The sequence below is a fragment of the Glycine max genome, chromosome 1 (assembly GCF_000004515.6).
Source record: "Glycine max cultivar Williams 82 chromosome 1, Glycine_max_v4.0, whole genome shotgun sequence".
Classification (NCBI taxonomy): domain Eukaryota; kingdom Viridiplantae; phylum Streptophyta; class Magnoliopsida; order Fabales; family Fabaceae; genus Glycine; species Glycine max.
Genome location: NC_016088.4, coordinates 4,089,541 through 4,106,324, shown reverse-complemented (window position 1 = coordinate 4,106,324; position 16,784 = coordinate 4,089,541).

Here is a 16,784-nt window from a genome sequence, read left to right as displayed (position 1 = left end):
AAAAAATAAACCTTAAAAATGACATATTTTTTATATTTTGATTTGGTTTTCAATTTTTATTAAAAAAAATGGAATCAAACCGAAAAGGGGATGTATTACAATTATATTGATTTTTATTGTAATAATTAATGATAAGTATTAAATATTTTTTTATTTTTTCTTTTGTTTATAATGTATATTTTATTTTCATATGTTAAAAAAAGATGTACTAATATTATTAAAAAATAATATTAAATATCAAGTGATTAAAAAATTATTATTATGTTATAAAAAATAGTTGATAATAATATTTTATATTAATGCTAAATAAAAGTAAAAATAATAATTTTTAATTAAAATATGTGAAATAAAAAATAAAATTAATTTTAAAATAATATAACATATATAATAATTATTATGTAAATTTACTTAATAGATTTATGATAATAGATATAAAAAACATGAAATTGAACCGAATCAAACTAAAAAAATTATTTGATTTCAATTTAATGTTATATTTCAACTTAGTCGTATTTTTATTTTATATTTGATTTGAATGATTCTTTTTATCTAAAAATTGAATCAAATGGTACCGTGAACACCCTTAATATTAATACAAATTTTATTAGATTTTTTAAATAAATTATGCGAATAAAAATTGGTGATAAAGAAATAGAATTTATTTTCACTTATTTCAGAAAGTAGATTATTCAAAAAAAATCGGAAAGTAGAAAGTTATAATAAAATTTTCTTTAATTTATATGATAATGCAATATCGTATATCTTTAATATAATACGAAGTTTACTTCAGTTTTTTTTATAAATTATACGAATAAAAATGGTGAAAAAAGCATATTTTAATTAATTAGAAAATATATTTGATAGTTAATATTTAATATTAATTAGTGGTAGTAGTAAATAATTATATGTAGTTACTAGTAAAATAATCACTCTTTTTTCAGTTTTCAATCACTAGTAAAACATTATATAAAATATTTTTAAAAAACAATAATTAGCGGACTCACCTTACTCAAACGCTTAACCAAACATATCGGTGATTCAATAAGATATAGCTCCTAAGGCGAAATTCTCTGAGATGGGGCCCTTTAATTCTTTTTATTATAATATTTTTAGTATATAAACAACTACATTATTAAAAACTAAAATATCAAAATAAAAAAAATAACTCTACAAATAAATCTAAATCAATTATCATTCTTATTATTCTTATTATGTTATATATTTTTTTTACTACCGTAGTTTTGATTCCTCGGTAAAACTGAGGTAAAAGAAGACCAAAATTGGATTGGATGAGAAATATAATCATATGCAAATATACAATTCATGTTATATTTTATTCAAAATTGAGCATTTGAATTTTTATTTTTTTTGCTGAAATTGAGCATTTAATTTGTATATACTATATCATATTCACGGGATGTTTATCCTCTTTAACACATTTGATCTAAATAAAATATTAATATAGTTTGTCATTGCTAATAAAATTTCTAATAACATTTTAGTGGTCATGGACCGTATTGTAAACTTGTAGAAGTTAAATTCTAAGAAAGAATGTGCAAAAAAATATTTTAAAAAATTGCTTATGATAGGATTAAGTAACATACGTATTAAGATTTAAAATAAATTTAAATATCATTTTGATCCCTAATATATATTCGAATTTTGTACTTGTTCCTTAATAAAAAAAAATTTACGATAAATTCCTAATATTTGAATAATTTTGTGTGAAACTTCTATCGTTAAAAGGAATCCATTAGATGTTGATGTGATTACTAACTCGATACATCAAGAAGTTATCTATGATGTCATGTCAAATTAAATCTGACACGTAAACTTATAATGTGTCGTTTGACATGACAACATATTTTAATAAATTTAACTTAAATCAAAATGAATAAAATAGAAGATAAGAGTCTTTTATAATGAAAACGTTGTCATTTGAGATTAGAAAGTGTTGTGTCTTCTTCCCCTAGTGCTAGTTATCCCGATAGAGAAGAGGAGCTCGACAGTCTATGATTCATGGTGGAGCACCTCCATATAGTGTTGTGTTGGCTTTGTTGAGGGGTGTTTGTGCGAGTGGAATGCCCTTGAGCCTAAAGAAGAGAATGGCATCCATTGGTGCGACAAGGTAGCGATTCAACTAATATCTCGAACTAAGAAGCATCCAGACAAGATATTTTGGCAATATGCTGAGTGGAATGTAAGAAAATTTTACTTTTTGACATGGTTTCTATTGTGTTCTATTTTAAGATTCTTAGTGGTTGTTGTATGATGTGTAGGAAGACAAGAGATGTAAATTTTTGGGTTGGGATGATGATTTGGCAAAATATTTAAACCAAGGTTTTGGAAGTACTGTGGAGGTTAGTCTTTATCTTTCACAATTGGAGGGGTCGAAGCAGAAGATTATAGCAACTGAACAGAAACTTGCATAACATAAGGAAAAAAATTGTTTGTATGATGAACAGGTACAAGACTTGAAGAAGATGCTTGCAAAAGAAGATGCTCAATCTCGGGGATATGCCAAAGGTGTTGAAGAACTACGATATGTATGTCTTCATCAAATTTAGATCCAACTCTGTAAAGCTCTTCAATTTCATATCCCTCACTCAATTGACCATCTGCTTCTTCTATATTTGTATTACCACCACAAGATCCAACATAGGAATCTTTTTGCTTTTTTTCCTTCAAAATCAGGTTAACTAAATGATGAGGACACAACTAAGGGCAAGGACCATGAAGCACTTGAAGGACCCATGACCAGAGGCAGACTTAAACAGGCCCAACACGTCATGGAGACAAGGCTGGTCATTTGTATAGCTGTCATTGATGATGATTGAAGGTCCAAGTGGAGAAAGATGAAGGCCCAGAGGCAGATGCACTACCAAGACTACTAATTGCTGCTGAAGGCCCAAGTTAAATATGTTTTTAGTTTAATTTTTAATTATTGTAATTTTGGCCCAAACTGTTTAGAAGACCCATGTCTATTTTTATCTTTTTGTTCAGAGATACACTATAAGTATTGGTTTTTGTTTTCAATAAAGGAACTTTTTTCATTTTCATAAAATTTGGTGAGAGCTTCCCTCTGGGTTCCTTGTTGAACCAATCTCAGACTTATCAAGGTAATCCTTGTGGCGTCTACCCTGACTTATATTCCTTCACCGGAAATGGCGTCATCCAAATCTTCGTAACCCGTATCAAACGATCTGCTCTTAGTCAAGTTCACATCACTAAAGGTTCATCCTCACTATTAAAACCATCACCAATCACAACTGCTCTCTCCTCTTTGTTATCTTCAAAAAGAGCACCCTTATTATTATTCTCAGAACCACCTTCATCAGACTTGGTATCACTGCCATTTGACTCACTAACAATAATAACAACACCTTCCTCCCCATCACTAGGTGCTACCACATCAGACTTGGAAGTTGTGACTCAAGGCAAAATTTGTCAACTCAAGAGCATGATTATCAAAGGCCAACTCTTTTAGACCGACATCACCAGTCCCTGTCCACCGTAGCTTAAAGTCACCTGCAAATTTAATGTCATCCTTTAGAATGCCAACCAATTCAAAGAAGGACCACTTATTCTCATCTATGTCTAGCAACAATGTTTTGTCTCTCGTGATTAACCTTCATAGAAAAAGGCACATTTAACAAACCATAAAAAAGAAGCAATTAATTATAGTCAACAACACAACCACCATGTGCCCCCGACAACATAAACCAACAAAAATACAAAATAAACTATAGAAACACAATAAAGAAGACTTAATGTTTTACCTGTCTAGACCACCTTCTTCACTTTTGGGATCACAAGCTTTAACACTAGAATCTTCCTCCAAATCACACAAAACCCTAATCCCAAAAACATGTGAACCACAACCATGAAGACAAATCATTAACCATAATCCCCCTTTGTTGTGAACATTGACTGCATGTGAGACGAAGAAACGAAATCGCGTTTGTGTTTTGAAGCAAAGCATAATTCCCTCCCTCTTAATTTTAATTTTTAACTTATATAATATTTGCTGATTATTTTTAAAAATATAAAATTTCATTTCTTACGTGAAATTCTAACTCAAACTTAGAGTACATGTGACATGTCAAGTAGTTTATCAATATGTCGAGTTAACGACCACATCAGCATCTAACGGATTTCTCTTAATAATAGGGATTTTGCACGAAACTTTTTAATTATTAGGGACCTATCCTAAAGGAAAAATTTAATAAAAAAATAAATACAAAATAAAGATATATATTAGATATCAAAAATATATTTAAGCCTTTAAAATATACCAATAAGAGAACCTTTTTACTTACAAGTTCAAGTTCATTAATTTCATAAAAAAAACCCCATTAAAAAAAATTGAATACATGGCACACATGGTGGACTTTCATTTGTGGATTTTTAAAGACAATTCATACAATGCGTTGGCGAATGTGTAATCCATGAGAAAATGAAAGTCATGTTTGAAAATGACAACTGGCACCTGGATTGCAGTTTCCTTTTCCCCACTAGGTAATCGTTTTGAATTTAATTAGAGTACACTAACAATACATGTATAAATACTATCATTTTATTATGTATAATAATTGTTTTAAATTTATATAGTAATTATTTTAAAAATCATAGTTGAGATTATTTTTTTATTGGTTAAGAATATAAAAATCTTTTAATTGATAAGATTATAAAAGTTAAATTAATCTATAGATTCTCGAATTATTTAACAAATTTTAATTAGGTCGTAAAATTTTATTTTTAATTAGCTCTTGAAGATTTATTTAATTTTTAATTAGGTCCTTTCATTTAATTACAGTTATTAAAATTAGGTTTGGGTTGTAACATCTAAAGATTTGGATCAACTATTCTCACTTCTCCGAGTCAGCATTCTCACATTTCTAAGTGAGTTGTAATTTCACTTATGTAGGCTTTGAATCCAATATTTTCAAGTAGACTCTTCAACAAGTATTTTTTTTATAAGCCTCTCCAAGCTTCATCCATATAGCAAACTTGTTGCAAACTAAACAACTAACTATTTTCGTAATGATACTTAAATAAAAGGATAAGATTAAAGAACGAATACAAGTTCAAGGATTTAATTAAAAATAATAATAATTTGGAAAGCTAATTAAAAATTATCAAATTGTTCAGAGACCTACAAAATAATTTAACTTATTCTAAATGGATTTTTCAAACACGCTATAATTTAATTATAAATTATTATGTATAATATATTTTTTTAATTTTTATAATAATTATTTTAAAAAATATACTTTTTTAAGGTATTAAAATCATAATTTTTTTTATAATAATCATGTTAGAAACCATACTTAAGATGACTTTTTATTAGTTAATAATATATAAAAAAAAATTCATTGAAAGGGGTGGTAATACAAGTTAGTAGATAAAATTTCTGGATATTATTTAATTATTATAATAATTGTTTTTTTTTACAATTTATTAAAAGCAATTCTATAGTAATAATAATTCAATTCCAAATGTTATTTAGGGAAACAAACCCAATTATTTATCCATAATTATTGATGGACTTGTTACTTCTGTGTTAGGGAGGAGTTCCTCCAACACATCCGCAGGTATATATTTAAATAAACATTAATAGAATTGATTTTACATCAACGTGATTTTATATCATTTTAAAGTAACCAGATTTTTGTTTGAATAACATAGGTTAGAAAATTGATTTTTTAAGAAAGTAATATTTGGATACTTTAAGTTATAATTGATTTAAGTTATAATTGATTTTGAATGTAAAATTATTAAAATAAAATAGTATTATTAATTTACCTTTGAGTTAAGAGAATCCAGTACAGTATCTGTAACACACCACAGGATTCCAACATAATATTCGTATTACTCTTTCAATGGAGATCCTATGAAGAGAAAATGGTAATAATCTTTCTTTAACTGTGAGGAAATATGTACATAATAATATTTTATATTTTCTTGAATCAATTAAAGTTGAATGGAAAGTTCTCCCTAATTACTTCAAAGTTACCATCGATTGAAGCATTCAATGTGAAATTAAAAATGGTGTCCAAACATATTTTTATATAATCAAATCATATTTGACCAAAATCACCATGATTACACCACCAAACCAAACATGCTTCAATGAGAGTGGACTTCAACTAGGTAATGGCTCCTCACCCAATTAAACAACGTTTGGCTTCTTCTCTTTTTTTTTTTTTTTTTGCTGAATTAACGTTTGACTTTAAAGTTTCGCTTTATAGCAATTTGTTTTAATAAATTTTGATAAAATATTTTAAATTCCACATATAATTAGTGGGTTGAGGCAGCTATAACGTGCATGCCTAATTTCTTTAACCATTGTTTCTTTTTAAATTTCTAGAAGGACAAGACAAACAATATTTTATCATATAATTCGAATATTTGCTTCTCTTTAATTCTAGATAAAATGTAACTTAAGATAAACATCCCTTCTAATATAAATCAAACATGATATATAAGATCAAATCAAACAAAACATCAATGTCTTCCCTTGCTTACCAAAAATTTTAAATACACTACGTGACTTTTATGTATGCTTCAAAATATGGCCTAAGTTGTTCTATCAAATACCGAAAAATAGGTGGCTTATGTCCTTTCCAGCCAATTATTATATATGACACGATATGATTGTCTTTTTCTCTATTCCACCATGAAGAGTACAATTTGGTGTTGATAATACGATTTTCAAAGAATGCAACAAAATTGAATGGACAACACGATAGGGACAAAGTTTCTTTAGGTAATTTGCTTCTTCATTTTTAGTTGCTTTGCTAGGTATGTTGTCCACATGTGAGAATCACTGATTGTTTTCTTTTTCTACGCCAGATAAGGGACAGAGTTATGGCAGATTCTCATAAATGGATAAAGCCTCTGGCAAATTCTTTACCTTGTTTTGAAGTAATGCCAATTTTTTGCACCCAAAAACGTATAAAAACATGATCAGTGAATCTCAATTTTTACTGTTAATAATTGTTAAAATCTCAGCAAACCAAATAGTTAGTCGTTGGTTATGAATTTGGTATTTCCACATGTGTATAACTTTCTTCTCGACTTGTCTATTTCTTTTTTTTTTTTTTCAATCATGATTTTTTTTAACATTAAGTGATTATGTCAAACATGATTTTTTTTTTTTTACATGAGTTTGTATCTTTTTATTTTGCCTTTTTAAGCTTTACTCAACACATGTTCATCATCTCGACAATTAAGGTAAAAACTTAACTTGCATTAGAAATCTCACGTTAACTAATGATATAACCAAGAATATATATATATATATATATATTTAAGTACACCAGATTAATTGCTGTTTAATATTCTTAAGATGTGAAACTAAACACACTCAACTTCAAAACAGCATTTTACTATTTTTAATTTCTTTTTCTTTTTAAATTCTTTTTTTTACATTCTTGTTTTCTCTCTTCGCTTACATTTCTAATCCAATTTGGGTGGTGAAATTCATACCTTTCCACTTGTATAATTTCTTGGAATTAAAAGTCTATATCAACAAGCTCTAATCCTGCTTTTGGTTTGGTCTGTTGAGTTTTCAAGCTTGAGTGTGGAGCTCTATTCAGATCTTGATTTTTCATATATTTTGAACTTGATTTTGACATTTGAATGTCTGATCCATAAATCTTACTAATATCTTGTTTTCTTTCAGCGTGTCTCACCTTTCAGTATGTTAATGCCCTACCATTATTATGACATGAAAAATACTCTAATGATTTTTAATACTTTTTGTTCAAATTGGTCCAAATCCCGTTCCCTTTTTGTTAAGACAAGATATATTAATGGAAATAATTGGATGTATGCTCGTGTGCTTATCTTGTGGAAACATGCAATGTCCAAATATGTGAGTTGGATTGCAATAGATTCTGTTATTAATTAACATTAACAATATCATTATGACCGAGAAAATGGATGGTTTTGTAGTTGATTAGGTTTTCGGTTTTCTACTTTTCAACACGGAAAATAAAAGAAAATGATGGAATGTCATGCATGTGGCGATTTCTGCTTTGTTAATACGAAGGACACATGTTGTGACCATGTGCTCTGTTTATAGTTATATTTATACACACATATAGTATTATGTAGTGCCTCCCTCGGTACATAACTTTTCCTCACCAGGAAACTATCTATAGTGATGTAATTTGCAATTTTAAAAAATGCGTAGAGGTTAATAGAATTAGAGAATCCAGTTTTTCTTGTAATTTCCATCTGAATAATTTAAATAAATTATTTGATACCTTATTCAATTATAATTAATATAATATATTTATAAAATATATTAAAATATTATTTAATTTGGATAAAATTTGAAATATACAATTAAAATAATATAAAGTTGTAATTTAACGGTTGAATTGTTCACATTTTTTATGAAGTAATATATATATATACACTATGTGGAGTTGTGTTTTCGTTTTTAACAAGAGTATTTAAAATTTTTTCGGTACAAATTAATTTGATAATAAGAAGATAATAATAAAAAAATATGTTTCCAAGATAATGAGAGAGATAAAATATGAACCAGTCACCAACTGAGGTAGAGTATAATAAAAGTAATTGGTCTTTAACAATGTAGTAAATCAAAATTTGAATTTTTATTAAAAGAAATATTGAAATTTAATATTTAATAATACCTCAAACAAAACTATCTCAAAAAAAGAACTATCTAGAGAAAAAAAATGAATTTGTCTGTCTGAGAAATAATGGATAGGAAAATAAAAGCGGGATGGGGGGAAGAGTTAAGAACCAAAATCCCAATTGATGATGATAAATGCCTTATCATTATCATGAAGTAGCGAATGAAAAGTGGAGGCTGTGGAGCTACTAGGTGCTTGGTCGTGGCAAATTTTGAGAGTGATCCACTTTAATTAAACTTACTTTATGAAAATTACTTTATGAAAAGACCTTTTCTTTTGTTTTCTTGAGTTAGATTAGGCTTTTACTTTTTTACTTTGTTGGTTTCAGCAACCAAATATTTTGAGTGTGGTTGAGAAGGAGATAGCTGCATGGCTTCGATGTAATAACAAAAGAGAAACGACATAATTTTCATAGATTATTACAAATTTATCATTGCCTCAAAAAAATTATATATGCGAGAGGAAAGTTTTAAGATTCACATCAATCTGATTGGTCTGATCGATCGATCGATCGAACCACGACTCAGTGGTTGAATCAAATTGAGTCACAAGTTCAATCGGATGTGTTTTTGACCCGGAGCGACCCAGATTGACTCGATCGAGTTTGCGGTCAAATCCACTTGTCAACCCGAACCGAGTCACTTATTTTTTTTTTCTGGTTATAATCGAAACATCGTAGTTTCAATTTGAACCCATTTAAATTTTAGAAACCCTATCGGCTTATCTTTCTTCCTCTCGCAGTCTCGCTCAGTCGTTCTATGCCGTCACTCCGCTTGTCAACCTCTCCTTCCTTCCTCTCATCGTGGTGTCATGCTATTACTACCTTGTTAGACTCACTCAGTTCATATGTAATGTTGTCCAGAGCCACAAGTGTGTCCAACTAAATTTATTTTTTTGTTTTTCATTTGGTTTAATCTTAGTTTGTTGTGTGTGATTTTGAGTTAAATTGATCTTTTCATTCATTGTTTGTTGAGCATTTTTTGTGACAACAGTTGCTTTTTTTGTTGAGTTAGATTGACTTACAAGTTGTCACAATTGCAGTTGAGTTGCATGTGAAATTGTGGTTTCGGATCATTTTTTAAAACTGTGTGGTTTGAAACTTTTGATTGATTTTTTATATTTTATAATCTACATTGATGTAATATGACTATGTTTCATTTTAGTGTGGATATTGATATATAGTGTTATTGATGCCTTTGATGTTAAAGGTTAGAGATAATAGTAATTTTTTTAACTTGTGTTCTTTATATTTTGTTTGTGTTTTTTAAAACTTAAGAATTTCATTGCATCACGAGAAAGATTTTAAGACAAGTATAAAATTTTATATTTTTTTATTACAGACCAAGTTATTTTTTTAACTTGTATTCTTTATATTTTGTTTGTGTTTTTTAAAACTTAAGAATTTCATTGCGTCACGAGAAAATTTTTAAGACAAGTATAGAATTTTATATTTTTTTTATTACGGACCAAGTCGTGCAAGTCAATTAATGATCTATTGATTCAACTAGTGATCCACTGACCCAATATAATGACTAGGTCTGTCACTAGACCGATTTTTAAAACTATGCATGAGAGATCCATGACAAAAGGGAAAAACTCAATAATGCATTAAAGTTTGAGGAACGGAGAAGGAACTAAACAGTAAAAGAAATGACCCCAGATTCTCTATCTAGTATATATGCATTCACCAAAGGGTCTTGATGGAAAATGATAGATATCAATTTCATAGAGTCATTATGATCAAGACAACAGAAAATGAAGACAATGATAACAGTAATAATATGTAATACTAATACCAACAATTAACTTAAAAACGAAACTCACAAACGTGTTTGGCGTATTATTTGGCATAGCAATCAATATTCAAACTTTTTGACCGCACGAAGATGAAAGATGAGTCTGCTCTTTCTTTTTGTACTAGTACAGAACTGCTGGGGTAAAATTAAATTAAAGAAATAAAATATTTAAATTATAAAAATTTTAAAATATTGAAAAATGTTCTTCAAAAAAATTGAAAAATGTTACTATAAAAGAAATTTAATAAATTTGTTTTCTATTAAAAAAAATCATCTATCTATTAATAAACATAAACTATTTTAAAAATAAAATGCAGGAGTGTAGTTAGTTATAACACAAATTTAATTTAAAGATCATAACTATTAAGTATTTTAAAATTGATATCATACAAAAATTAACATGCTTGACTGAGTAACTTTATGTTGTTCATAATGTTAGTGTTTTTAATTAGATCGCAAGAATAATTAAATTTAATTTAAGCATTCTTAATTAGTTAATTAATTATGAGATGATGACTTGTTATGTTTATGTACATGTCCTATTGTATGTGTGTTTGGATAGTTTTATAGTGTTTGGACTTAAGTAGATGGGTCTTGGGTCATAAAAAAGGGATTGGTGAGTTTAGTAAAATATGAGGTGTGAAGAGAGGAAAGTTAGAGACTCATATGGTTACAAACCTTTTATAAATTTGAACCAATTATAAAACACTTTCATTTTTGCTCACTTCTTTCTCTCTAAGAGAACCCTCCATTGGAAAGCTTGAAGCCTTGATTTCCTTTTCTCAAGGGACCATGTGAATGAGTTTCTTTCAAGTTGTGTGATAGTTGAATGGTAAGAAACTCTTCTTTTTCTCCTCTCATCTTCCATTTTCATTTTCCTCCCATGAGCATCTTTGGGAGCTCATAAAAGTGCTCATATGAGGTTTTGATGTTGATTCTACTTGTTTTTGGGGTTTGGGTGTTGCTGTTAGGGTGGAGGAAAGCCCTAATATTGGATCCAAAGTCTTCTCCTTTTCACTTTCTCCTTCTCAAAGTTAGATCCTTGTTTTGTGGAGGTAAGGAAAGCTTACTCCTTTTTTTTTTTTCTTGTTTTATGATGATTTTGGGTTGGGTTTTTTATTTGAATCTTGTGTTCTTGTGTTAATGTTTAGTGTTTAGAAGCTTAAGGGTTGATTATTGATGTGTTTATTGTGAGTTTAAATGCTTGGGTAGTCAATAATGGTGTCAAAAGTTTGGATTCACAAAGAAACTTTGTTGCAAAATTCGCACTTTTAGCTAAGCAAAAATTTTAGCTAGGCTAATTTTCATAAGAATTGGATTTGCAAGAATTAAGCTCAAATTGAATTTTTTGGCTAAGCCAAATCTATAGCTGGGCTAAATTTTCTAGCTTAAGTTAACTTAAGACATAATATTTCATTCTACCTTAAATGTTTTCTTGAGAGTTCCCTAACCAATTTCAAGTACATATAAAATGATGTTATGAGTGTTTGTTATTATGTTAAAGTTGATTATAAGTTGAAATCATGAAATTCATATTAATATGTGGTTTTGCTTCAAAAATTAGGGATAAGTTCATGAATATGATGAGCACATGAGTAAGTGAATTAATGATGTGATGAATGTTATGTGATTGGTTTAAATATGACCATCAAAAGAGAGTTGCATATATTATCAATCTTATAAATGTTTATGCAAATGTGGTATGTTTATTTATACGATAATTATGTTATTTTAGGTGTTTATATATGTATATGTCTTAATTATTGTAGTATGAAGTACCTTTAATTTTATATTGATGAAGGATTTGAGTTGTGTTGGTTGATTTCTTGATGATGATATGAGATGTAGTTGAGATGTTGTTTTATGATTAGAGTTGACTTTATTGAGATCATAAGATTCACATTCATGAGTTTTTGGTGAGTTGTTTGTAAGAATTCAAGGTGTTGGAATGTCTTGCTATGCTTATTGAATTATGAGTGGGTTCATGAGGGTGATAAGCATATGAATGGTGAATCTATGATATTATAACTTCTTATGGTGTTGATTTTTGCAAATAAATTTGTGATGATGTATGATTGTTGTGGATGATAATTTTGTTTTGAGAACCATTCATATGTGTGAAAAAGAATTAACTATATCCTTTGGGAAGAATTATTTGTTGTTGGAAAATGGTATACTTGAGAGGGTGAGTTCCATGCAAAAAACATTCCTCACTAAAACAACCTAGGGGTCTCACCTAGTTGGTTATCTTCCTGAGTATCACCCCTACGTTTTGACTTTCAATGGAATGTCGAGGTGTTGAGAACTATTTCTCGGGGGGATTAGTGACCCTTATAGTGCATATGGGATGGATTTTAGTTGATGGTAAAACTTGGGTCCTTAAGATCTCCAAACCTCAAGGAATCTAAGTTTCGTTGTTGGTTGTAAGTAGACACGTAAGTTGGAGATGATAGGAAAGCCCTAAACCTAGTATTGAAGGTTGTCGGTGGTGACTAATGGTGAAATGGCCTATAGAATGGATGAGTGGACAAACTCCTACATAGGTTAAGGTCTTTGCATGGAACTCACACATAGGTTGTCGGTGGTGACTAATGGTGAAATGGCCTATATCCATGTCATTCATTTTCGATAAAATCACACTTCCTATATAAGATTAATTCGAGTGTCCCCAAATGGTCAAAGTGTAACTATATTAAAGGATGTACTTGGGTTAATCCCTCAAAAGGTGAAATCTCAAAGGAATTGAATCTGTCGTTGATGGGCTCATGATGATGATGTTTTGTGGTTGAATCATGGTGATGATGATCAATTGATTGATGTATGATGATTGAATCTATATGTGATGGCTAGTGAATTGAGGATTGTTATGAGATGCTCTATTATATGAATTCTAAGATTTATGCCTCAAGTATAATTTCCAAATATTACGTTTTGTATGTATATAATGGTGTTTGTTTATGTTTGAATTGTTAAGTTGTGTATTGTTTTAGTATGCTTGTTTTTTGTAAGCTTGCTCTTGCATTGTTGCTCGTGTGGTTCGCGCATGTGATGATCTTGTATCTAACGTATGTGGGGAGAATAAGGATAGAAGGTGGTTTGTGTCTTTGGAAACTTCATGGATATGCGTACCTGAACATGAAGACGTGTTATATATATCTTTTGTTTTCTTTTAGCGTCATGTATAGTGTTAATCGGCTCGAGTCTATGTAGCTTATCTTTACAGAGTTGCTATGATGTTGTGTATGATCATGTTTGTGTTGAAGTGTCATAGAGTATAGGGTATTTTTAATGGTGTAGATGTATCACATGATGTTTTATCTTAATATCATGTGTTTTAGCTTTTGGTCTTTGAAACGTGAAAAGTTCAAAAGTATTTTTATAATTAAATTAATAAAAAAATTAAAATAAATTAAAATAAAATCTTCCACTTAAAATCATTTCTAATTTTATGTAACGACGATAGGTCATTACAGATCGATGAAACTTCACTAACAAAGTTGTATTAAAACAAATAATATTATTAAGAATTTAATATTTTAAAGATTAAACTTAAACTAATTTTAAAAAATAAACGAATCATAACACTAATTTATTAATTATAAATTTCCTTTTTAAAAAGAAAAAAAAATTCTCAAATAGTAAAAAACTACTATTAAATGATATTTTTTTATCAACATGTTAAACTCAAAATTGAAATGAAAGAGTTAATAAGATAATTTTTTATATATAATATAGATGGTGGGATGAGTAGTGTTGTGTGGCTCACTTTTAGTATCTTAAATGTGATCTAGACTATAATTGAATATAGGACTAATTTCTTATATGTGTATTTTTATTTTTATTTTTACTGAAAATTATGTTGTGCTTGTTATAACCACAGAAGGTCAAAATTTTACGTAAGGGCCTGATAATATTTTCTTAAATATTTACTAGTATTTTCTTGAAGATGTGGCCTTTATGATGAAACGAACTGTTTTTTAGCCTTTCTGTCATAAATGTTTATTTATCCACCGTCAAGTTCACAAGTTGTTAGTGAAACAAAATAACTATTTAATTTTAATACGAAATCCTTCTTAAAGAAAATGACGAATTCTTATTTGACCAACCAGCAAGTATAGTCGAACATGGTATGCGCGAAAGTCAAACAATAATATTCAATTAAATCTATTTACACAAGATTCGTACTGTTTTTGTAATAATTCTTTTTTCTTTTACAAATAAAATCCAACAGGATTAATTGGGTTCCTTAAACATGATCCAGAGGATTAGAAAAAATCACATACAATTCTCATGTTAAAGTCAAAATTACTTCGTATTTTATCCGATTTGGATGCAAATCCAAACACCAAATCAATTCAATACCTTTATCTTTCTCATTTGGAATTTAGAAATTACTACCTCTGATTCTATTTATAAAAAAACAAATTGTAATATTAGACACAATGCATATTTAGTATACAGTTAGAATTTATTGTGACAATTTAATGTGACGTGTATTACAATGTAATCCAATTAATAAAATATTTTTGTCTCAAACATATTTTTTTAATCTGATTTGCAAACATGCAGAGTCACAAAAAGTCAGAAATCTCTTATTATATATAATTCAAAATCAATAACAATGAACACAAAGACAATAATTCTTCTTCCTCGAGCCTTTCTCGAGTTTTCAGACACTACAACCAATGAACAACGTGGAAACCTCTAACTTCTATCACGGTGTGACTATTTTTTATTGACATGATAGGACCCTCTAGGTCCAATTTGCAACTATGTATCTAAAAGAATCAATGAACTATTTGAGAACAATTAGATTTATGTCTTTCATCTTCTAATTGCAGAAGGTGTTGAAAATCTATGAAGCACGGACACCTCAGTCTCTTGTCGTATGTGGTGTCTGACACGCGTCTGTGTCAGTATCCGATACTGATACGACACTTATATTACGTTCTATATTTTAGACATTACAGGTATTCACATATTCATGTCCGTGTCGTGTCCGATGTCCATGTCGGTGTCGATGCTTCATAACTGAAAATCACAGTGGAAATGGCCAAACATCTTTCTCGCTACAAATCAATTGCAATTTGCAAAGTAGAAGGTGGCCATTGAGTCCGCTTTCAAATCAAATATGTCAACGTGTTGATTCTCGAAGAAGATAAATAATTCAGAAGAAGATAAATAATGAAAATGATAGTACGATAAGAAATACTTTCTTGCTTCAAGCTTACGAGTTAGGATAACATATGAACTTTGTTTTTGGTGTGCTTTTTCCAAAGTCCTACGTGTAATGCTATCTGCTTTTGATTAACTTCATTCTTTTCATTTTTAACTCTATTGGGTGTCAATCCTTTTGCTTTACTCTGAATAAAACGATGGTGTTGTCCGCCCTTTATGTTTATAAAGAATGTTCATAGATTCAAAGGAATAAAAACTATATGTGAAATATAAAACCAGAGCGGAATTTAAACTCAAATGCTCCTTATAAAGATGAAATGTTACTAAGTTATACGATAATGCTTGCATAGATAGTAATGTTTACTTATTTTGTTCGATGAAGCCTCGTAAATGGTAATATTGTGGTCACACCTAGATAGAGGAATGTGTTAAAAGTCACACATAACGGTTAGTCATGAGAAAAATGAGGCATGTTAAAACTATATAAATTCAATGTGCCACTTCAACATGTTCCATTTTCATCAAGACTACCCGCCATGTGAAACTTTAATGCATCCCTCTATTTAGGTATGACCACAAATATCATTCCAAAAATTTCCGTAATTCTAAATTTTCAACGGCTTAATTAAAACCTATTAAACAATAATAGAATATGATTTAAAAATTGGATAGATTATGTTAACTAATAGACCGATTGTATTTTTAAAAAAACAAATTACAAATAACTTATATAATAATTTTCTTTTTTTTTTAAAAAAAAGACTGTTCTATTACAAGATAAAATTTTTTAAAATGTATTCATAAAAAACTTGCATCTGCTACTCTCCAAGATGCAAATGGGCAATTATTATTTATATACGTATGCGCCTCTTTAGAGAATATACGAGTTTTTGGTGTCTTGAATGTATCGAACTGGATCATCTTTAGCGAATTACATCCTGTACCCACTTGTTTTGCTTCCTACACCTCTAAAAAGACCCAAACAGACAAAATAACCCCTCCACCCAACCACCCAACACCACCATTGACAACTCTAGTGCAGAGAAGAAGGCACAGATGAAGAAAAAGACGACGGGATAGGAGTAAAATAAGATCTCATTCTGAATACGTGAATTTGTAAGACACTATTTTATACTTT